The sequence below is a fragment of the Molossus molossus genome, unplaced genomic scaffold (genome assembly GCF_014108415.1).
Source record: "Molossus molossus isolate mMolMol1 unplaced genomic scaffold, mMolMol1.p scaffold_m16_p_1, whole genome shotgun sequence".
Lineage (NCBI taxonomy): Eukaryota > Metazoa > Chordata > Mammalia > Chiroptera > Molossidae > Molossus > Molossus molossus.
This window is the reverse complement of record NW_023425344.1, coordinates 60,525,903-60,550,719: the sequence shown is the minus strand read 5'-3', so window position 1 is coordinate 60,550,719 and position 24,817 is coordinate 60,525,903. Positions and strand designations below refer to the sequence as shown.

Sequence of the window (24,817 nt, the reverse complement as noted above, 5' to 3'; positions counted from 1 at the left end):
GAAGAGAGAAAGCAAGGGATTGAGAACCTGTTTGGAAAAACAGTGACTGAAAACTTCCCTAACCTGGTAAAGAAAAGACACACAAACCCAAGAAGTGCAGAGAGTCACAAACACAATGAACCCAAATAAGCCCACATCAAAACACATCATAATTAAAATGCAAAAGGTTAAAGACAGAGAATCTTAAAAGCAGCAAGAGAAAATCAGTTACTTATCTTGAAGGGACTTCCTATAAGACTGTCAGCTGATTCCTCAACAGAAAATTTGCAGACCAGAAGAGATTGGCAAAAAATATTCAAAGTGATAAAGAACAAGGACCTACAACCAAGATTACTCTACACAGCAAAGCTATCATTTACAATGGAAGGTCAGTAAAGAGCTTCCCTGACAAAAAAAAAAAAAAAAGCTGAAGAGCTTATCACCACCAAACTAGCATTATAAGAAATGTTAAAAAGTCTTCTTTAAGAAGAAAAAGAATAAGAAAAACATCAAAAATATGAACAATAAAATAGCAATAAATACATATCTTTCAACAATTACTTTAAATGCAAATGGGTTAAATGCTCCTTTCAAAGACATCTGGAGTCTGAATGGATAGCAAAACAAGACCCTTACATATGCTGTCTACAAGAGATTTACTTCAGATCAAAAGACACAGACTGAAAGTAAAGGGATGGAAAAAGATATTTCATGAAAATGGAAACAAACAAAAGCTGGGGTAGCGATACTTATACCAGAAAAAATAGACTTTAGAACAAAAGGCTAACGAGACAAAGAAGGACCTAGTAATTCCATTTCTGGGTATTTTATCCAAAGAAACCCAAAACACTAAATCAGAAGACATCACAGCATTATTTATAATAGCTAAGATATGGAAGCAACTTAAGTGTTCATCAATAGATGAATGGACAAAGAAGTGGTGCACATATACAATAGAAGATGACTCCATATAAAAAAAGAATAAAATCTTGCCATCTGCAACAACATGGATGGACCTAGAGGGTATTGTGCTGAGTGAAATACGTCACACAGAGAAAGACAAATGCCATATGATTTCACTTACATGAAAAATCTAAAAATAAAATAAATGAACAAGCAGAACAGAAACAAACTCATAGATACAGAGAATATTTTGATGCCTGCCAGATGGGAGGGGAATGGGGGGGACGGGTGGAAAAGGTGAAGGGATTAAGACGTAAAAATTGTTGTTACAGAATAGTCACAGGGATGTTAGGTGCAGCATGAGAAATATAGTCAATAATACTATAATAACTATGTATGGTGTCAGATGGGTACTAGTTTTATTGGGGTGATCACTTTTTAAGTATGTAATGTCTAATCACTGAGTTGTACACCTGAAACTACTATATTATATGTCAACTATAATAGAAAAATAAAAAATTATTTAAAGTAAAAAAAAGATGAACTTTACAGAGTTGTTACAAAGAATCCGTGACCTAACTTCTGAAAAAACACCTATCAGTGTCTGGCAAGTAGTGGTTGAAAGTAGTTGGTTTACTTTCTTCCTCTTTTTTTTTCTAACTACATTTTATATTTACCAAAGTGTATATGGATTATGAATAAAGAAACATTGGAAGAGTACAAGAGGAATGAATAAAAATGTTAAAATTATGGCTGGAGATTGGGTATGGGTAGACAGAAACAGGAGTGGGAACATTGTTTTGATTTTGAAACATAAATATATTAGCTATCTATCAAAAATTAAATTAAAAATCTGTAATGAGGCTTAATTTTGGAACTATAAATTTTAGAGCTGCCCCAGTAGAAAAGCCTACCCAATTTTATAATGTTTTTCCCCCAAATATTGATTTTATTTCATTCTGTCCTTTTTTAAATCTACTTTGACATTTATTGATTGATCGATTTGAACACATAATAGGTATCCGAATTTCTTTGTTTATACTAATAACTCCTATGGATCACAGCGATTCTTCAGCCAGTCATTAAATTTTGTAACCGAAAAGTAGCTTCCACCAGCTTGTTATATCTGGTTTTCATGTATTTTTCTATTTACTGTTGTTTCAATCCAATAGCATTATTTGTGCAAACACGTGTATTCTATTGTAGGTAAAATACTATTTATCAATAGATATCAACTTAAATAATTTCATATTTAATTGTTCATAGAATAGTTTAAAAACGTACAAAAGCATTCCAATGGCTTGTGATTGTACAGAGAATCAAGTCCTAGCCTGTGAACAGGAAGCACACGGCCTGCTGGGGCCTGGTCCCTGCCTTCTACGCTCCGTCTCCTGGTGCCCTCTGACAAGCACTGACACTTGCAGGCCTCACTGTGTCCATGCTGCTTCTTATCTGAGTGTCTGCCACTTAGTACATGCTTAGTAAATATTTAATACATTGATGAATGAATGACCAGTATTGATTTCATTTTCCAGAATGCTGTTCCTACTAGGGAGGAATTAGGTAGGCTAAATTACTTAACATACATACATATACCCTATTCTTCTTAATAATTATGCGTAGCTTTCTAAATTATCAAACTGGCTTTTTATAAACCAGCTCTTCTGGGTTTAGTTAATGTGGATCAAATCACCTATAGGTAGATTGGTGAAAGTAAGTCTCAAGACCCACTGAGCCTATGGCTTGGAACAAACATTCCAGAAGACAGACTTGAGAGGCACACACAGCTTCTTTACCTCCACTACCAGAGTCCCTGGGGCTACTCTGTGTCCCCCACTCCAAACCCTGCTTTCATTCTCTTTCTGAAGACCTCATAGGTCAGACTCTGTTAGGATAATGTTCAAGGCTTTTTATCAATTGGCCCAAATTTACTCTTTTGAACCATTTCCCCCAGGTCGGTCAGCGTCATGAAAACATATGCTGTTTATTTCTACACTCAAATCTTAAACCATATTCTTCCCATTAAGAACAAAGGCCCCTAGGTGTATTTGTTTTTAAAGTGACTTGTTTTGTTTATGCCAATTAAAACTTTATATGTCATAAAAGCTTAAATAAAACTCAGGCCTTTCCCATAATCTTTCTCGGCATCTGCAGTTTTCATCATAACATCCAGTTCTTGTCTATGTGCCCTAATTGCTTCCCAGTTGCATTTTGTTTATATATCTTGTCTCCTCAACTAGAAGGAATGTTCTTCTGAGACATCGTTTGGGTTTGCCACTTCTTTATCATTTCTCATGATGCCTACCACAGAGCTCGCTGGACTGAGCCAGTGATCTCAGGATGCCAATTAAATGGGATCTCCAGAGGGTGTTGCAATTGCGAGGAAGAGAATGAATAGGATAACTGCATACTATCTGCCATGATAGGTGTTCACTGTTCGTTATCTAATGTCGTCTTCACAAAACGCTGCCCCACATGTATTAGTAGCTTTATCTTTTAGAGATGAAGCAACAGATCTTCACAAATATTTAGTGACTTACCCAACCTCACACGGCTGGTCTGTGGCAGCAGAGGAATTTAAAAACACATCTGCTTGACGTCAAAGGTTGTTTTTTCTCTCCACTCAATGTTTCACCAGTAGCTAACAGTGGGAACAATCTCTAAGACTGAAGACTATAAAGTGGTCTGCATTTTTAGTGGGTAATCTGATTTAGAAAATTTAATTTTTTCTATAAAATAGCATTTTTATCTTTCTTTTAAAATAAAAATAAAATTACGCAGGGGACAGCTTTTCTTTGTCAAATAAAATACGGAAACAATCAGGGATCATTAGGGAAATAAAGGTAATCGTTAGAGAAACAAAGCTGTGTCCATCTTAGTTCACTAAACTGGAGTTTAGACAAACCTCGGGCTCCCCAATTTCTGGGAGAGGCAGCAAGAAGACTGAGTTTTATTTCCTGCTGCTGGCAAAAGGGTCTTTTGAAGACCCAGCCTCTTTCTTCCTCTCTCTCTCCTTTAACTTTAGAAGATAAACTAAATAGCAGTACTCGTTTAATTTCTAGTACTTTCCAAAATAAAACCTCGGCCCAGTATTCCAAGCAGGCAATATGGCAACAACAATAAATTTATTTTTTTTCTTGAAACCCAGATCCTCTTTTCATCTCCAACCCTCAGCCACATTACCCGCTCTCCTTGGAAACAGAGTGTGTGTTTGTTTTGTCTTTTTCCCGTTGGGCTTTTTTCTCTCTTTGAGGGTGCTCACTGAACAGAAAGCCTGATGCCCCGTAGCTGGGGGAAGGCACACTGCACCCCAGAGCTGCCGGACCCAGGCGGGGGGTTGTGGTGTGCAGCCTGCCTCGCAGAAGGGCAACTCAGCCTGAGAAACTTTCAAGCCCCTTTTGTGAGATGACTACAGAAAAATACATCTCACTGACATACTGGCTTCCAGTTGTTCCCACCGCCTTTCCTTCCGGTGAGACCTGGAAACTCACATGATAAGTCATTCCCCTGGAACTGCTCTGGATGACGGACATCGTTCTGAAGCTGGAGAATAAGAGGAAGGGAAAGGATGAGGGGGAGGGCAGGGGCTTTCTGGAGGAGGTTGATGCTTTCCTTACACAGAAAACCCATTTCCCTTTATTCTAACCCCGGGCTTGTTTTAATTGTAAGTTATTAATTTGAAATAGCTAATCAGTTGCCCCAGGCATACACACATTGCCAAGACTGCAAAATACCTATCCTTCTCTAGTCAGCCCCAAAGTGGTAATGATTTATATGCATGTGTGCCCTGAGCCTGCAAAGCCCGGGTACTTTCTACAGGATGGTTTGCTGAGCTTATGCAGGAGGACTGTCTAATTCATACCAAGGGCTGAGAGGCTCATGGAGAGTTACAACATTTTCCTGACTGGATACACACTTTTTTTTTTTTTTTTTTTTTAAATTCCCAAAACTCAAACTCCAGGAAGATATTTCACAAAACTTATTTTCCCGTTTATTTGGACAAGTGTCATTTTGCTTTGAATGTTTGCCATTCTCGATCGGGTACTAGCAGAAATGTCCTAGGAGCCCCCAAAGAGAAGTGAGGTTCACATAGCATAGCTTTCATTGCTGCTCTGATACCAAATAGTTACTGGGAAGCAGGATGGCTTCCTTCATTTAAATGAGAATTATTTGGTTGGGCTAATGAAGCCAGAATTAACTGTTAGCTGTATCACTTAACCCACTGCTGTGAGGTATCTGTCTTTATTAAGGAAACCCAATACATGCTTGGCAGGTCACAGCAACACTATTCATTTAAGGGAATTGGTGAGAAAGACGACTATAGATTCTAATTGAAATGACAGCAGGAATTTGAGCAGAAGGCAACAGTCTGTATTGAAATGTTACCTCCATCCCAATTAGTTTGTGTCTTGTGTTCTACCTAAATGGCCAATCAGATATTCACTGACCTGTCGAAGCAATATCTTGACCACCCCCTTAAGTGTCATTCTGAGGGTTCCATTTCTATAGTGAGGTGTTCTCCCCAGGGAAAGCACAACTCCAGCATCATTAAGTGTCAAACCCATCATAGCAACTTCGCTTGGAGTTCTGCCATTGGAGTCAACGTCAGTGATGATCCAACCGAAATTATGAAATATCTAGGGGAACATTGTAATTCTAGAGGACATGGTGGCAGAGAAATTGCTTTATACTTGGTTGAATTTGACTCATCTTTTCCTAAAAACCTTTCCCAAATGAAGGTATATGCAATATCATAATTAAAATATACTCAACATTTAAATGAGTAGATTTCTGAGACAAAGTCTTTTTATTATTGCAGTCAATGTAATATTAGAGATAGGGAGTCATGAAAAAAGACAGCGTGGGAAATAAGAGAAGAAACTGAGGATTCATTTTTCAACTAGAAATTCTACTTGATATGCTACTTTACAGTAATGCTATTTTATTTTAGTGCCCGACTCTCAAATATCTCAATATACTTTACCAAAAATGCCCTTTGTCTTTGTTTTGACATTTTGTAACTTCAAAAACAGCCTTTTCCCAGTGATGAGAGGGAATCCTTGAATTTTTTTATAGCGAATCCTTGAAACATAATATTGGTAGAATAATCTGTTGTTCCTCTCTATGGGTCCTCATTACTGTTTCCTCAACCAATGTTTCAACAGAGAATGAAACCCTGTGCTGCATAGAATGGATAGGAACATGAACATCTTCAGGCTACAGTCTCTTTACAGAATTATTTTTAATTTAATTTAATTTAATTTATTTTAATCTCATTTATCCCTTCTGTGCCCTCTTCTACCACCTCTTTCCCCCCAACCCCCTGAAATCACCACCCTGTTGTCCATGTCCAAGAGTTCCTTCTCTCTCTCTCTCTCTCTCTCTCTCTCTCTCTCTCTTTCAATCTTCAGTATTGGAAACATGGAAACAGAAGAGGAATATTGAATTATCTTGTATTGTCTGTTACTAAGGTTGCCAGTTTATAAAGTGAATCAGTTGACCCTCGGGTCAAAGACTTGCCCAGAACATTTGGGTAGTTACAGCTTGAGCAATTATTTGGTGAAGACGTGTCTCCAGAACACGCAGATACCTTGGGAAGAAGTATTGATAACTCATTTCCCCCCAGCCAATTCTGAACCAATCCCTGTATGAGTTGCTAAGAGAACTGATGATATTCCTTAAAAGATGCCTTGTACTTCTTCTGTCCCAAAGCTTCCCTCTCCTTTTTATCACAGTCATATTCTAAGTGAGGTCATTCCATCCTAACGTGCCTGTTACCGATCCAAATGGGTGTCACAGTGCATTTCCCCCACAGCATATGGCTTCTGTGGGAAAGTGAGGCACAGATAAATGCATTGCCACATGTGCTAGAAACCCATTGGGTCTTCCAAATGCTCCAAATGTATAGTTGCTAGTTGTAGGGTGTGTGAACGTGTAGGAGACTGTCAATCAAAAATGGAACTTACCATGTACTGTGACTTTTGATATTGAAACACGCTTCTTTTCCCACCTCTGCTGTGAGTCAGAAATGAAGTGGAGCAAGTTAATTAAAACAATGCTTTTCCGCCACTGAGAGTTTCCAGGCAACCCTTCTCTGGAGCATCCTTCGTTATTGGGAAGCTCATCTGTTGCCAACAGAGAGATTCTTTAAAAAAACAGAATAATTTCTTCTGAGTAATAATTTTTTGGCCTCTTTATTTTAAGATCTGAAGGGAACAATTTCGCAGACTATGATGCCATGGAAGTGAGGGAAGCCATCCTATGTTACGAGCACACTGCTAGATAACAGCTCTATTGGCAGGCACCCACTTCTCTTGTCCTGTGCGCAGCCGTCGAACGGTCTGCCCACCAGCATTTGGCTGAATCCTGAGGAATAAATAACAACAAAATCCTTCCTAAGTTTTTTTAGGTTGTTCTTGGCTCTTGATGTCTTAGATATAGAAGTATGTGGGAAGAGATTTATTTGTATGTTGAACTCTTTGCTCTGTGTGAAATTATTTGAAGAATTATTTTAAAACTAAAATATTTTACTCTACAAGGACTAAGAATGCCATCATGGAATGTTCCTCTCCCAGAAGTTGCTAACTTGGCGGCCCACAGGCCACATCCAGCCTGCAGACATGCTTTTTTGTGGTCTGTATGGTTTGTTTTTTTTAAATCCTCACTGGAGGATATGTTTCTATTGATATTTTAGAATGAGAGGAAGGGAGAGAGAGATACATGGAGTGGTTGCCTCCTATAGGCACCCCAGGGTGATCGAACCTGCAACCTTTTTGATGTATGGGACAACGCGCCAACCAATTGAGCCCAGCCTGGGCTCTATATGTTTTTTATTAATTGACTTAGGAACCATTTTATGTGAATTGGGAATTTTACATACAAATGGATTTGGGGATTTTTAAAAATCTGTCAATATTGGGGATGCACTATTCCTAGGTAGGAGCTAAGTAGCAACTAACCCTGTTTATATGGAGCTCAGGCCCTCCAGTAGGGGTTGGGTCCCTTTATATCAGGCAGACATTCTTTAGTGGCCCCCTTTAGATAGGCATGGGCCCTTCATTTTGCCCCAGTTTCCCACAAACCGCAAATCAAATCCTACTATAGGTTTATCAGAGACATTTGCTTTTGTGATAACTGCTCATAATAGAGAACTTTTTGATATCATAATCTTGATTAGTCACAACAGGAGGGAAACTATGATAAATGCTTTTTAGAGTTTGTTAAGTAACTCCCTTTCCAAGAACATGAACCATCGTTTATTAAGCAACTATGATGTGCCAGGCATCTTTTTTTACCCCATATCTTGTGATCATCACAACTCTACGCAGTAGGTGTCTTACAGAAAAGAAAAGTGGGGCTCGGAGAGACTAACTTGCCTAAGATCACACAGTTCTTAGTCGGCAGAACTGAATTGCATTTCCAGGCCTGCTTGGTGCCCAAGTACAGACTCCTCCAAATGTTCTGAAGACTTCAGATGACTCCATACAGAACCTCATTTCTCTTACCACTTCCCTGGCTGTAGGAAGGGGCTGAGTCAGACAAGTGAAAGAGGAAAAGGGAAATTTTTTATGTTTTTTCTCAATTACTACGTCATCGTTTCCTTCTTAGAACTACAATAAATTATGTATATTTGTAATTCCTCAAGACAAGTTGTAAAACTTAACCTATGTGTGGCTCTTACAGGCTGCTAGAAAGTGGGCATCCACGTGGTTTTTATTTTTCTATGGGTCAGGTAGTCTCACCTCTCAATTGCTTCATCGCTGTATGGAGCTCAAATTGCAATAAAAGTGGTTTAGTGCAAACTGTACATATATAATGGCCTTTGATTTACCCCCAGGCTTTGCAAATCTCTCTTAATTACCTGCCTATAGACTGGGGATTCTTTGCCAAGTCTCTTCATTTACTGAGGTGTCTCCGGAGCAGCTTCTTCAGAAGTGGGAGCTGGCTCCAAGCCCTCATGTTGGGCAGGTCCGTGCGAGTGGTGAAATTGATGTAAAAACCTACTCCAGTGAGGAAGTCACTTAAGAAAAGGCACTCTGTAAAAATGGGAATAAGAGAGGCAAACAACACTCTACAGGCCAGAACCGAAGGAATAAGCATTGAGTTGAGCTGATTCCCTGACTGGAGGGGAAGGTCTTCCTTCTGCTCTGCGTAGCTTCAAATTCCTGCTTTCCCCAACACTCCTGTACAACCTTTCCGAGACCTTCATTTATAGTCTTTCATCCATTACGTTATCCATCCAAGCCACTTCCGAGCACCTCTGTAAAATAACGCCTCTCCATCCTTCTCCACCCCCTCACTTCCTGTACTCCTTTCTTTTCACATGTATCACTGCCACGTTATATTATACATTCAATTTCTATACATTGTTTGTCTCTCTCACCTAACTGCAAGCTCTCTAAGCACAAAGACCTGGTCTGTTTTGTTCACTGTTCTATCCCTAGCTCCTTGTGCATGGCACATTGTAGGAACTCAAGAAATATAAGCTGATGAATTTCCGCTACATCCTTAGGATCTAACAATGACTAAGACATGGTTTCCACCTTCAAGGCATTCATGGATTTTGCAAAGAGACAGGTATAAACATAAATGCAACTCACACTAGGAGAACTTGACTTATATTCATGACTTTAGCAAAAGTCATTTAACTGGTTAGCTGTAAGACTCCTGGGTGTGATGGTTAATTTTATTTGTCAATTTGCCTGGGCCTCAGAGTACACAGATACTTGGTTAAACATTATTCTGGATGTGTCTGTGTGGGTATTTCTGGAGGAGATGAACATTTGTATCAGTAGACCAAGTAAAGTAAACTGTGTCCACTAATGTAGGTGGGCCTCATGTAATCAGTTGAAGGCCTGAATAGAACAAAAAGGCTGACACCACAGCACCCTCCCACCCCTCAGGAGTAATTCCTTTTGCCTAACTGCTTTGACATTGGTCTTTTCTGTTCCCCAGACTCATGCTGAAACAGGAGCTCTTCTTGGGTCTCAGGTCTGCCAGCCTTCTGACAGGAGCTTCACCATCAGCTCTTAGGCCTTGGGATTTGGACTGGAAATAAGCATAAGCTTTCCTGAGTCTCTAGCTTTCCAACTGCAGACCTTGGGACTTCTCAGACTTGGGCCAGTTCCTCCTGATAACATACACACATGTTGTTATGAACTGAGAGGAGAGTATATATACTACATATATTGCATAGGCCTATATATTATAGATAAATAACATATAATATTATAATATATAATATCTCTGTATAGAATCTCCTGTTGGCTCTGTTTCTCTGGAGAACCCTAATACAGTGTACCAGTTACAGAAACATTTGAAAGTATCATGTTCTGTTTCTCCTCTACTTCTCCTAGACAGATGACAAATGGAACCAAATGTGCCAGAGGTTTACTGAGGGAAGTACCTGTGAAGGATACGAGACAAAGGGGGAAGGAGCAGGAGTAGGCAGGGGCAGCTTTCAGTCTAGTACATAAACCTGAGACCTATAAAAGGGAAGAGGGAAGGAAGGGTTGAGTAGGAAGAGTTTCAGACCAGAGCACAGCTCTGAGAAAATTTTGGCCATCCTGATGGAGAGTCCCCAAACCACAGTGACCATTTTAAGAATGCCCCTTGAGACAGGAATGGCCCAGGTCTGGTCCCTGCAGTGTGCTTAGTTCTGGGCTGGAATAGCCCTGGGGAAGTGTGGACTCAGAGTGAATACTGCAGGAGACACAAAGCACAGCATCTGGAGACCCTCAATTAGCCAAGCTCTAAACCAGTTCTCTAAGCAGGGCACCTTCATGATCTGTCCTTCTGGAATGCCCATCTGCGGCTAGGGGTGGGCTTTCCCAAGTTCTGATAATCATAGAGTCTATGTGGGAAGGACAATATGATTTTAAAGGGGAGATCCTAGGGACTTATCTTAGAGCACACGGTCTTACTTAGATTGTCTATTTACCAAAGCCAATCTTGGAGCTGCCTCTGTCCAAGAGCAGGAATGGGATGGACTGAAGAAGGATGGCGATGGGAGTCCAGGGAAAGAGGGCACAGAAGCTGGACTGTCTGTCAACTCTGCCAAAGCCAGCAGCATGAGAACAGTAGGCACCTGCCATCTCGAGTGACAGGAGGGGTCCTGGTTTTTTAACCCAGTAATACATCAGTCCATGGACCAGCTTTGGTAGCCACACTTTAGTTGACAGACCTTGGCTGAGATTTTGAGGATCTGGATACATTTCAGTAGAGCTGGGAGGAATATGGCAGAGATGAGCTTTCCTTAGTTGGAGCAGAAAATCTCCTGCAACTGGGCAGAAAAAGATAGTAGGCCACCTGTTCGTCTGGCAAACCAAATAGTGCTTGTTTCATTAAATGATTATAAATCAAGTTCTTCTATTTCTCCTTTAGGATAAAAATGTATTAGCAATCTAGAAGATTTATGTGGGCTGGGCTTCCCCTGTAAACATTTCACTTCTTTGGTGTATTTCCCCATCTCAGCAAATTAAGAGAATTGCCACTTACACCTCATAAAAACAACAACCACCTTGTCAGTTAATTTGGATGGAATCATAGTGATAAAACATCAGTGCTAGGCAGGAACTGGAGATCCTTTATTGTTACATATAGGGAAATTGAAACCCAGAGAGATGAGTGATCGCCCAAGGTCACCTGGCTGACTGTGGGCAGGTGTAGGCTGGAACCCACAGCTTTGGTTTTTAGGCCATAGCTCTGCCCACCATGGCAGCCTAGCTTTCTTTCCTCATCATACCCTTCATTCTTCTTTAAGTCCTTCAAGTTAAGCAAATACTTGGTTAGCCAAACATTTTCTTGTTAATCCTCATCCAAAGATATTTTTTTCCCATTGATTTTTAGAGGGAGTGGAAGGGAGGGAAAGAGAGAGAGAGAGAGAGAGGGAGAGAGAGAGAGGAACATCAAGAGGAGAGAGACACATAGATTGGTTGCCTCCTGCATATGCCCAGACTGAGCTAGAGATCAAACATGCAACCCAGGTATGTGCCTCTGACTGGGAATCCAACCCACAACCTTTCAGTGCATAGGCTCACGCTCTAACCATCGAGCAACACTGTCCAGGGCCAAAGCCTTTTTTTAAATAACCCTTTTTCTAGGAAATCCCTTTTTTCTCTAAGAGTTTTGTGACCTAACTTAATTTTAGAGAACAAGACAAAGAACAAAAAGCAGCGGTGTACTTCAGGAGCCTGCACAAATGTATTGCTTTGAAAACATTGGCAAAAGCTTAACATAAAACCTGAAAAGAAAAGGAGGCCCCCAAATCACCCAGCTTTGTGACTGGAAGAGCCAACACTTGTTTACTCATATGCAAGGTTCTGGCAGCTGTTTGCCTGTGGACTCTGAAAGGTCTTTGAGCTGGAGGGAACCTTGATGGTTATCTACGCAGAAACAGAGCTCCAGCAAAAGCAAGTTAGGACTGGAACCCACACCTCCCAACTCCTATCCAGATAATTGTCTACAACAAAATATTTTGACGAGTGCAAAATATTGTCTTAACGTTTGAGTTGAGACAAGCAAGGGCTCGTGTCCAGAGCCGGGCACTGGCAGTGATGGTCACTGCTGCTGCCCGCTCCGTTCCAGGCACGGTTCTCTGTGCTGTACGTGGATGGAGTCCTTCTTTCTCTGGACTGAGTCAGCTTCAACAGGTTATGTCCCAGCAACAACCCCAAAGTCTCAGTGGCTTACAGCAGAAGGTTATTCCTCATGTGTTATATGTCGTTGGTTGTGGTGGCTGAGGCTCTGTTCCCTGTGGCTTCTTCATCGCAGGATCTGGCGTGAGTGGGGAGACCCTGTTTGAGACATGGCAACCTTGAGGCAGAAGGAAAATGGTAGATGACCCTGAAAGCTTCTGCTCACTTCCATTCAAATCCCACAGGACAAAGCAAGTCATGTGACCAGGCCTGATGCCATGAGGGGAGCACCGGGAGCCATGCGACAGTGGGAATGTGTATATTAAATACGAGGGCAACCAGATATTTGAAACAGTATTGCAATCTACCGCACTGGGAATCACCACTGTACATTAGCTTTTTCCATCTGTATAAAAAAAAAAACTTATGAGCCCAGCTGGTGTGGCTCAGTGGTTGAGTGTTGACCCATGCACCAAGAGGTCGCCAGTTTGATTCCCGGTCAGGGCACATGCCCAGGTTGTGGGCCCAATCCCCAGTGGGGCACATGCAGGAGGCGGCCAATTGGTGTTCTCTCTCATCAATGTTTCTGTCTCTCTCTTCCTCTCTTTTCCTCTCTCTCTAAAATCAATTAAAAAAAACAAACCCTATGACGTAGGTAGAAATATTATTTAATGTCCAAAGTTATACAGTTAAGAGCCCAAGCTGGTATTTGAACCCAAGCAGTATGGCTCAAGAGCCTATACTTAATCAATAGGCTATAATCAATAAGTTGCTTTTCATAATATGCTGCGTTTATTCTGATAACCCCTTGGCACAGTTCGCCGCTGCCCCGCCCTCTATCAACTAGTGAAGTCTGCCTAATGCCCAACACCGAGGCTTCGGCCATCTGCTCTTTTTACCTGTATCGCCACATTCACCTATTTATTTAAAAATACATAGTCTAACTACTGTGCTGTACATCTGAAACTAATACAAAATGATATCAAATGTAAACTGCGACTGAAAAAATTTTTAAATGTTTAAAAAAGATTACATTTAAAAAATTAAAATAATAAATGTTTATTATGTTTGAGAAAAACCAACTATATATATGTATATATATGTATATATAGAGAGAGAGAGAGAGAGAGACAGAAACAGAAAGAGAGAGAGAAAGACAGAGACTGACAGAGACAGAGAGAGAGACAGAGAAAGACAGAGAGAGCTCACCTGTGAGCAGTGGGCACAGAGTGGTTAAACCAGAAACAGATGATGGGCCCTGCTCTCAGAAACCTGGTCAGAATATGTATCACTGACATGCATGGAATCAATTGATGAATCCTAAACACATGTGAACCTACCATTAGAGTGCTGTGGGGAAGTAAGTGATTTCCTCCGGAGAGGGAAGTCTAGAACAGGATGGGAGGCGTTGGAAGGAGATCTGCAGTTGGGGGAGGAGCGGACTGCATGAAGACCGGAGGGATGAGGTGGAGCAGCAGAGCCTCAGTTCAAGGTGCACACAGCAGGGGCCTCGGACGACCCTGTCTCAGCAGCACGCGACTGGCGACAGTAGGGAGGGCTGCATCACTCTAGTTTAAGCAGGTGTTCCAGTACTGGTCATACTGTCTATAGTGACTGGACATTAATATTTTATAACTCCTGTAATTATATTTGAATAGCACAATTATATTAAATTGTGTTTAATAAACATAAAAAGCATTGAGGTTATAAACATTATCTTTTAAAATATATCAAATATTTTAAAATCCTGTTTTGACCTTTCTTCACTTTTAAAAACCACACCAGCACCTTCAAAACAATGAAAGCAGATTTCATTACAGGCCCTGCAGTAAAACACAGTAGAAAGAAAGTACACTAGTTTGGGCTGGGAAGATTGTTTTTTCATTCATTTATTCATTCAACCAACAAACACTTAATGAGCACTTACTACAAACAAGACATTATTCTAGGTCTTGGGGATGCAGGAGTGAACAAGAAGCACACGTTCTGCCCACATGGATTGGACATTCTGCTGAGTGTGCAAAGAGAAGTAGTGAGAACCAAAGAGCTAACTTGCACATTTATAGAGGAAGTGAACCTTTATCGTCGGGCTGACTAGTATAATTTTTATTTTTATTTTTTTATTTACTGATTTTAGAGAGAAAGGAAGTGAAAGGGAGAGAGAGATGGAAACATCGATTGGCTGCCTCCTGCATGCCCCCCACTAGGGATTGGGCCCACAACCTGGGCATGGGTCCTGACCAGGAATCGAACCGGCAACCTCTCGGTGCATGGGTCGACGCTCAACTGCTGAACCACACCGGCTGGACTAATTTTTCTTCTGCAGAATGGGGGGAGTCACTGAAGGACTTCTGCAGGGAAGACTTAATGAGACTAGGCTTTGGGTAGTCAATCGGGCAGTATTGAGTGTGTGTGTGGTGGGAGTGAACTAAAACGGGACCTGAGTGGAAGAAGGGACATCCAGACAGCATCTGATGTCCAGCAGACGAAAAAGCAGTTCTGAACCCAGCAGTCGGAGCAAATGCAAAGCGTGGACAACATGTGAAAGATCCCCACCAGGTGGGACAGCAGGAGAGGAGCTCCTGATGGTGTGGGTGGGGGACCATGACAGAGGAATCGAAGTTCCTGCAGTTTGCAGCCTGCTCTCTGGCAGAGACAAGTTGGTTTGGCCCAGAAGTACGCTGAGGGGACTTTAGATCAAATGACTCTAGCTTCGAAGTCTGGTCTGAAACTTACCAGCTGTGAACCTTTCAGTAGGTTGCTTAACCTTTCTGAGCTTTGATTGCCCTGTCTGTAAAAGTGAAATATAACCCCTAATTTGTGGGATAATTAAGAAAAATATAGTGCACAGGACACAGGCGAAGCTTTCAGTAGCTTTGGTTATGATTATTGTGGGTACGTGGAGGATGAACTGGCTTGAGGCATGCATTAGGAGTCAGTGCAGGACATCCAAGACGAGGTGCTGAGTGGACAGTTGCAAAGATGGCAGCCTTAGATGAGCTTCTGCATCAAGTACCAATGGATTAACATTTATTTTTGAGCATTGATTGTGTTAAGCACTTGACGAGCTTTAGTTCAGTTAGTCCTCACAGCAAGCCTGTAAAGAAGATATGGTTGTCATCATGATTTTATAAATGAAGAAACAGCTTTAGTTAACTGAACTCAGGCCAGCCCACACAGCTAATGAGAGGCATAATTTGAACTCAGCCCCCCTTGACTCCAAAGCCGAACACTCTTTTTTTCTTCAATTACAGTTTACTTCCAATATTATTTTGCATTGGTGTCAGGTGTGATGCATATTGGGTAGACAATCACATACTTTACAAAGTGTTCCCCCTGATATTTCCAGTACCCACCTGGTTCCATCCATAGTTATTAGAATATTACTGACTCTATTCTCTATGCTATACTTTACAGCATCAGGACTATTTTGTAACTACCGATTTGTACTTCTTAATCCCTTCTCACCTCTTTCACCCAGCCCCCAACCCTACTCCCTTCTGGCAACCACCAGCCCACTCTCTGTGTCTATGAGTCTGTTTCAATTTTGTTAGTTTGTGTATTTTGTTCTTTAGATTCCACATATAAGTGAAATCATATGGTATTTGTCTTTCTCTGGCTGGCTTATTTCATTGGGCATAATACCCTCTAAGTCCATCCATGCTGTCACAAATGGTAAGATTTTACTATTTTTTATGGCTGAGTAATATTCCATTGTGTATATGTACCACTACTTTTTTATCCCCTCCTCTATTGATGGGCACTTGGGTTGCTTCCATAGCTTGGCTATTGTAAATAATGCTGCAGTGAACATAGGGGCACATAGATTCTTTCGAATTCGTGTTTTGGGTTTCTTCGGATACATACCCAAAAGAGGGGAATCACTGAGTCATAAGGCAGTTTCATTTTTAATTTTTTGAGGAACCCCCATGCTGTTTTCTGTAGTCAAAGCCCAAACTCTTAAACGTTCAAAGTTTGTAGTAGCCAGTCTGGAGGTGGCATTACAGTCATGCTCTGCAACAGCATCTTGGTCAGCGAGAGACCAAATATATGATGGTGGTCCCATAACATCATAATGGACCATAATGGAAATTCCTATCACCCAGTGATGTTGTATCCATTTAACATGGCAGCCAATCACCTTACTCGCGTGTTCATGGTGATGCTGGGGCTGGTGTAAACAAACCTACTGCCATGCCAGTTGTATGCACAGTACATCATACTCAATAATAACAAATGACTATTGATTTATGTACTTACTGTACTATACTTTTCATCATTATTTTAGTGTGCTCTTTCTACTTATATTTTTAAGGTTTGCTGTAACAAATATGCTGTATTATGCCAACAGCAGCGTCATACACTTTGTGTTTACTATGTCTTTTTATTTTTTTATTTTTTGTAATTTTTCTTCTTTATTGATTTTAGAGCTAGAGGAAGGGAGAGGGAGAGAGAGATAGAAACATTGATGAGCCAGAACATGGATTGGCTGCCTCCTGCATGCCCCCCACTGGGGATTGGGCCCACAACCTGGGCATGTGCCCTGACAGGGAATCGAACCGGTGACCTCTTGGTGCATGGGTCGATGCTCAACCACTGAGCCACAGCGGCTGGGTTACCGTGTCTCTTAATAGCATCATTTTCTCTTATAATTGATTTGATCTGACATTGTTTTGTACAGTAACAGGCTGGTAGCCTAGCAACAGGCTAGACCAAATAGCCTAGGTGTGCAGTAGGCTATCCCACCTAGGTTTGTGGAAGTGCACTCGAACGACAACAAAATCTCCTAACAATGCATTTCTCAAAACACATCCCCGTCATTAAAGAGCAAATGACTGTAATTTAGTTTAAGAACTGCAACTCCCCCTGCCCATCCACACTCAGACCGCCACCCCACCCTGTGGCTGGCCCCGATTCTCCTGCGGTGCTTCGGAAGGACTGAGTTCAGTCTGAAGGGAACCACCCTGCCCATCTGAGCAGCACCTTTTTGTGGCTTGGGGCACATTTTGTGGTTCCACTGAGATACCACTCAGCCAGCGTAATTGCCATCTCCACAGCTCACCGTCCTTCCAGTTTGTTTTCCCTATCTCTGGTAATTTTGACCAAATCCCTGAGCTGGAAGCTAATGTGATGAAAATACACAACCCAAGAGTCAAGACCCTGGATCAATTTGGGCCTCCACCTGTCACTGCCTGTGTGATTTGGGGAAAGTCCCTTATCGTTTTCGAGCCTCTCTCTTTCTCATCTGCACACCAGAGATAAAGACCCCAGGCTCAGATCAAACAACAGGGACATGAAGGCATGTGCAGAAGAAATCACTATATAAATAGGGGCTGTTCTCTGTGAGGACTGGGCTCCAACCGTCGGCCAACTGGGAACTGGGAGCAATGGGGCCCCAGTCTCAGAGGATGTCCAAGTCTGCAGCCATGGAGGCTCCCGAGGGAAACATCACACCTGACCTTTCCTTCGCTGGACTACCTTGAACTGATGTGAAACCTCTTAACTCTGTTGTCTGCCAAGTGCAGCCATATTGAGTCATTTTTCACTCAAGAAAAATTGTCACATTCACAGTTCTGCCCCTTCTATTTTGACGCTAATTTCAGCATTACCTATGCAAAGTGCAGGTTTCTGATCCCAAACAAGCCCCACTTAGAACAGAATGGAGGCAGCGCTCTGACTCAGGCTTCACACCAAGCACCGTAATAGCTTTGCCATTTCTCAGGGAACAGGATCCGGCAACAAAGCCGATTGTAGTTCTTTCCTAATAATTTTCTGTATGAGGATCCGAAAATTGGCTTTCAAAAACCCGTGGTACAAAGAGAGCCTTTGCCAGCTAGGATTTGGGAAGAATGTGATATTGTCAGAAGAAAGCCCGATACAAATTGTTCCATGTGTAAGGCGGGCGCACATGACTTCGCTGCTTATTCGGAGTCAGTCCTTTTAAAATATGAACTCATCCCAGTGAGCACAGATCTGCCTTTTACGAACCTTCACTTCTCACACTGTCTCACAAGTAGGCATTTTTCCTGTTTCTCTTTTCTTTTTCTCCCATGTCCGATCTGGCCTGTCTAAGGAGACACCAACATGCCAGAGCAGTCAAGCGCATAATCGGCATTTGCTCTGGGCTCTGCCGCGTTTTCTAGCCAGAAGGACGGCCGAGTGGAGTGAGTGGTGTCTCTCTCTGCCTGCGGCTTTGTGTGGCGGTCCTGCCAAGCATTGCGATTCCAGCCCTTAAACCTGTGCCAGGCTGTTAATGTCTTAATGCTTATTCAAGTGTCAGGGAGCGCTGGCAGATGTCAGGGAGAATGGGAGGCTGTCAATAAGGAAATTACTTACATTCACAGGGTGATTGCAGGCGTCTGTCAGGTAGTGCTGCTGAGGATGTCAAGCTGAAAAAGAAGCAGAGAAAATAAAAGGTGGCGGCAAACAGCATTGGGGGAGGGTCCTTTTTTTTTTTAAATAAATTGTTTAGAGATATTTTATTTTCCTTTTATTTCTAGAGCTAGGCTCCAGATACAGCTGTCATAGGTCAAGAAATAAACAAACAGTGATTTCCTATCTCTGGAGATTTCACACGTAAGAGCTGCATGACTGGGGCCTTTTGTTTTAACACACGACAGATAATTCAAATTTTTTCCTGAGAAGACAGAAGGAGTCAGGTCCCTGGTCACCAGGAAACACATATTTTATTCAACAACTACTTACTCACTGCCTGCTCTGTGCGAGGTGTGGTCAATAACCCGACGGCTGCATGTACACAGGAAATTTTTTTTAAAGCACATTCTTTAACTTCTAGAGGCAAAGGCATCCTCTTTGCTGTGTGGTTTTAAGATTAGGGATTTGGACTGAGGAGAGTCCCGCCCTCCTAACTCTAACAGCACCTGCCTGCCTCCTTTGCCTGTGTATAGAGACCCGAGCTTCTGGGGAAAGAGGCTTGGAGGTAATCTTGCCTTGAAAGGCTTCTCTCAGTCCTGGATTTGCCAGGCGATTCTATTTATTGCCTCCTTAAGCCCGCAAAGCTCTACTCCTGTCTCATTTCTTTACTGGTCTTTATTCCCCTCCCCCTCCCTCCAGTGTGTGTATACGTGTGTGCTTGGAAGAGGAGACGGCAATCCTCTTGTCATTGGCCAGTACTTAGACACAATGGTCTAATTACAAGGGGGAAAATACACAGGTAGCTACAAAACTTACCTTTGTAATGAAAGGCTGGCCCCTCGGAATCACCCTGGAAACATGAGACACCTTCAGTGTTTATCCCTGGTGATGAGAAAAACATCATCACATTTAAAGGGAACTTGGCGATTCCATTCGTGGTTAATGGTAGCTTTTTAGGGCTGTCTACACTTAATGTCCCGTATTACCTGTTGTAACCTAGCTCCCTTATAATACCTTCGAATTTCTCCCAGAAGGAACAGAAGAGAGGAAGTTGGGCACATTCATTAGCCGTTTCAGACTAGTTAAGGAAATGCAAACCTTTTACTGATGGGAACTCTGGGGCTAAAGGTGCCCCAAAATAACAGGAATCAAGGACAGGGAACTTTTCCCCAGAGTACCTGAGTCAAACAAACTCCTGAAAGATGCTGCTGGAAGGATCAGACTCCATGGGGACAAAAGCCGCTGGGCTAAATGGGGGTGAAACCCTGAAGTCCAGACTTGGCCTGGACAAAGAGATGGGCCTGGACGATTGGGGGGAGAGGGGCTTCCCACAGCCCTTCCTGCCCGCAGATGAAGCAGGGTGGAGTCTGGACTCTGGATACGAATGTGCTGTGTCCCCGGCAGCAGGGCCCCCCAGGAGCTCCTCGCCCCCCCGCTGGTCTGGCTGTGTACGCATGGATTTCCAGGGCGCACACCTCCATTGAATGTGACATCACTCACAGTGAGGCTGCCCCCCAGGAGCGCCTCGCCCCCCCGCTGGTTCGGCTGTGTACGCATGGATTTCCAGGGCACATACCTCCATTGAATGTGACATCACTCACAGTGAGGCTCCGGCTTCTCAAGTGCCCTCTGACCCTTTGAAGTGCTGTCCCCAAGGAGGTGTAAGCAAATTTCTCTCTGAAAAATGTGGCACTACTTTACCCAGCCCCCAAGGGACTCTTCCAGGGGCACCTCACATTTCAGGAAAGAGTCAATATATTTCTATCAACTTAACGCACAGCTTTTCATCTTTTTCTTGCTCTGTGAGTCATATATTAGCTTGGAAACATCTTTCCTCATTAGCGCTACTGGTCGTCTACCCTCACGCCCACAGCCTGTACACAAGAAAGCCAATCTGACCCTTTCTTCCATATGCTGCAATAGTAAGCTCTGGGCAAAAGAGCATTTCAATTAATCAGTCAATCAATCCAGGACTAATGCTGAAAAAAATACTTAAAAACACAGAAAAATATGCTATCAGCAGACATAAGCAATATCATGACAGTATTCAAAGGGTGTCAGAAAAAAACATTAACAAAGCGTTAGGTTTCCTGTATGCATTTATTTTCCTATTTGGTTACTTAAAATACACTGTTTAATTTACTGAAGAACTCTATTTTTTAAAAAATTATAATCCAACAAAAAATTCACAGCATTTTAAAAAATATTTTTTTCTTCCCTATCCTTTCTATTTTTAGGATTGTTATTATTCTAAATCTTGGATTCTTTTATCTTGTTCTCTAACTGGATACTGGTCAAGAAGTAATGAGAAAAAAAAAAGAATGACAAGACCAATAACTATCGTTAATTAAGTACTTACTAAGTGCTGGAATAACCTCTTTGTTATCTCACTAAGACTGTAGGACAATCCACTACCCCTATTTTACAGGCCAGAACTGGGGTTTAGAAATGTTAAACAACTCAAGGTCTCTTGTTTTGTGACCCCAGCTCAAAGGTCATTTCCTCAGGAAGTGCCATCAACTAGGACAGACACCTCGTTAAATGTTCTTACAATCTTATAACATCTACCTTTTTCCTTCAGTCTTATGAAAATTTGTAATTTTGTAATTTTACATTTATTTATGAAATTAAATGATTTAGGCATTTCTCCCCACTAAACTCTGAGTTCTAGGATAGCAGAAACCATATCCATTTCTGCTGTTACTGATCCTGATATATGGTAGGATTATAATACATGTTAAATGAATGAATGTGGGAATGACTTAATGAGTAGGTGAGTCCTTATCTGTCCAACTGTACAACTGGAGAGTTTTACTTTAGACAGTAGGATTGCTTTTTATTTTTTATCCTCACCCGAGGACATTTTTGGATATTTTGTTCAGATAGAGTGGGAAGGAAGGAGAGAGAGAGAGAGAGAGAGAGAGAGAGAGAGAGAGAGAGAGAGAGAGAGAGAGAAACACCGACGTGAACCGCACAACCCAACCAGGGCTGGAGACAAACTGCAACCGAGGTACATGCCCTTAGCGGGAACCAAACCCGGGTCTCTCGGTACCGCAGGCTGACGCTCCAACCACTGAGCCAAACCGGCCAGGGTAGTTGGATTGCTTTTTAAATGAAGTCCTAGGTGACAAACTATCCTAAATGCTCTATACCATATACAGTATTGATTAGTCTGGCCGAACTACCTGCATTTGAACCCCAGCACCACCATTCTTTAACTGTGTGCCTTTAGACAAATTACTTGACCTCTCTGTGTCTGTTTCCTCATTTGCAAAATGGAGATGAGAGAACTCACTTCATATAGTTATGAAGGTTCAATGAATGCGTAACCTGTCAGAACAGTGTACTTAGAAAGTTCTGTATCTGTGTTAGAGTTCATCAAATATTCAGGAACTTACCTAGTACAGAAAAATAAAACATCCCAGACTAATTTCATTCAAAGACTACAATGTGTTAGTTTTTATTCATTGACTGAAACTCCCTGTTCTGGTCCTTTTTAGAAGGTCCTGAGGGTGTGAATCCTAAAGAAGTGGCCCCAGGTTTTCACTCTTACACAGAAAATACCCAACATGAGTCCATCTTGAGATTTTCACTAATATTTCACCTACAAGTTCAGAAAGAAAATATTTAATGAAGATAATTTTTTTAATATTTTGAACATGTACTATAAATATTTTTTAAAAATATGTAGTACCCTGCTACTGGACACATATCATCTACAATATCATCTACAATCTCTCTCTTTCTCTCTCTCTCTCCCTCTCTCTCTCTCTCTCTCCATATATATATGTTATATAGGTTTCAGTTGTAACTGTGGAATGAGGCAAGTGATTAGGGGCCAGACCCAGAGTTCCACAGTCCCAGATCGCATCGCAGCTCTGCCACCTGTTAGCTATCTGGTCTTGCATAAGACTGTTAACTGCTTCTTGTCTGTTAACGGTTTCCTCAGCTAGAAAATAGAGATGGCATTAATTAGACTGTGATGGTTAAATGAGACTAAGTTCTGAGGACCCTGGTAAATCAGAAATGCTTAGCAAAAGTTAGTTTTTCATTACCCCCCTCCCTTCTGATTTTCCTTTTTATAGCCATTTCAACCAGGGTTTGACCAACACTCTGTTTCCTTTTGTGCCTTCTCTGATCACTTCTTCAGTGTTTCTCCAGCCTTCCCAAGACCAGAGTCACCAAGTGGCATTTTTCCTTTTCCTTCTCGAAGCGCTTGCAAGACTCTAAGTGATAAAAGAAGAGTAGTGGGAAAATAAACAGCCACTCAAAATACCTAAATGGGAGTTTGTCTCCAGTTTTGCTTCTGACTTGATTTTGAGCAACTTATTTAACCTATCTAGGTTTCCTTTCGCTCATCTGTAAAAATGAGACATATTCTTCATGAAGCATATCCTGAAATATTTTTTTTCTCCCTCTGCCCTCTCTATGTTCGTGTCATAATAACAGTAACAGTTGTACTATTTTCAATTTACACTTTCCAAAGTCTTTTATATTTATTGTATTATTTAGTGACCATGTCAATTTGGAGGTATTCCAATTAGGCACTATCATTCCATTTCCAGATAAGGGAATTGAGCTGAGAGGGGATATAGGACTTGGTAAGTCACAAAAACCCTAGAACACAGATATGTTTTACTGTGGTCGTCATATTTCTATGGTACACCTGCTATATGCAATGCACTGGCAGAGTGCTGGTGATTCAGCAAGGGTCCCATATGTTTTTGCAAAGGAATCTACACTAAAGTAAGTGGTAACTGAAAGTATTGGGTGCTCAGAGCCAAATGAGTAACCCTGAATTCCTTTCCCTCTTATTGGTTTGCCTGTGAAGAAAGAATCTCTTCTTTTCTGAGATGGAATTCCCCTGTCACTGTGTCCGCCCCCCTCCTGTGGGTCCCATGGAGAGTCCACGGCAGAAAGACACTAATTTTACTCTGACAACATTAATTCAGTTTTCTGTAAGAATTAGCCTTGGAATGACTATCTTTCAACAATGGTCTCTTTGGACTTTAAATAATCATGTTTAAATGTATGCTAAAACATTGAATTTCTGTAAAACAAAACTCAAGATTGGAAATTATCTTGACAAGTTTTCTTGTGAGATTTTTCCTGAGTCCATGTTTTAGGTCTGGGTGTCTGAGAAGTATGCAGAGTTTCAGTTTCATTTTTCATGAAACTGAGAAGTAATGGAATTGGTTCTAAAATCCCACAACAAGAATACTTTCTATAAAAATATCTGGGATATTTTCTATTATAAAAAAAATACATTTTCCCAGGAGTTTTGATAGGGATTTTAAAGAATATTTAAAATTTTGACTATTTTATATATTCACAGACTTCAAACACAAAAAAGTATGAAGAGGCATCTTGGACAAGGTTTCCTTCCTCTTTCTCCCTTTCACTGTCTACCATCTGCCTAGTTCCCATCCCCTCTCCCAGTAGCTAACCCCTTATCATTCCTTGCTTATCTGCCCCCCAATTTTTTTTTTTTTTTTTTATCCTCACCCGAGGACATTTTTCCATTCTTTGTTCAGGTAGAGTGGGAGGGAGAGAGAGGGAGAGAGAGAGAGAGAAACATCGACGTGAAGGGACACATCGAGTGGCTGCCACCCGCACGACCAACCAGGGCCGGGGACAAACTGCAACCGAGGTACGTGCCCTTAGCGGGAACCGAACCCGGGTCTCTCTGGACCGCAGGCCGACGCTCTAACCGCTGAGCCAAATCGGCCAGGGCTGCCCCCAAATTTTTATGTAAAAAATAATACAGTACAAATATATGTTCCTTCTTTTTTCCTTCATCTGCCTACTTTATAGCATACACTACATAATAATCTGTACCTTTATTCACAAAATAGCATATGAGCATTCCATGTCAGTACAGTTTATCAAAACTTAGGACAGTGAGCCCTAGCCCGCTGGCTCGG

At 41.6% G+C, this 24,817-nt stretch overlaps 1 protein-coding gene and 1 long non-coding RNA gene across 3 annotated transcripts in view; one reads left to right on the top strand and one right to left on the bottom strand.

Annotated features, from left to right (window-relative positions):
- Positions 1-24,817, top strand: part of RASGEF1B (RasGEF domain family member 1B) — a 147,629-nt gene that overhangs the window by 69,192 nt on the left and 53,620 nt on the right. The gene's annotated exons all lie outside the window — the stretch shown is intronic.
- On the bottom strand, positions 14,808-19,371 carry LOC118641321. Of its 2 annotated transcripts, none has more exons than XR_004961588.1 (3): positions 19,224-19,371; positions 18,855-18,907; positions 14,808-15,615 (listed from the first exon to the last, which is right to left on the bottom strand). It is a non-coding gene; the product is annotated as an uncharacterized LOC118641321 (long non-coding RNA). The 2 variants fall into 2 exon arrangements; XR_004961589.1 differs by having other exon boundaries at positions 19,228-19,371.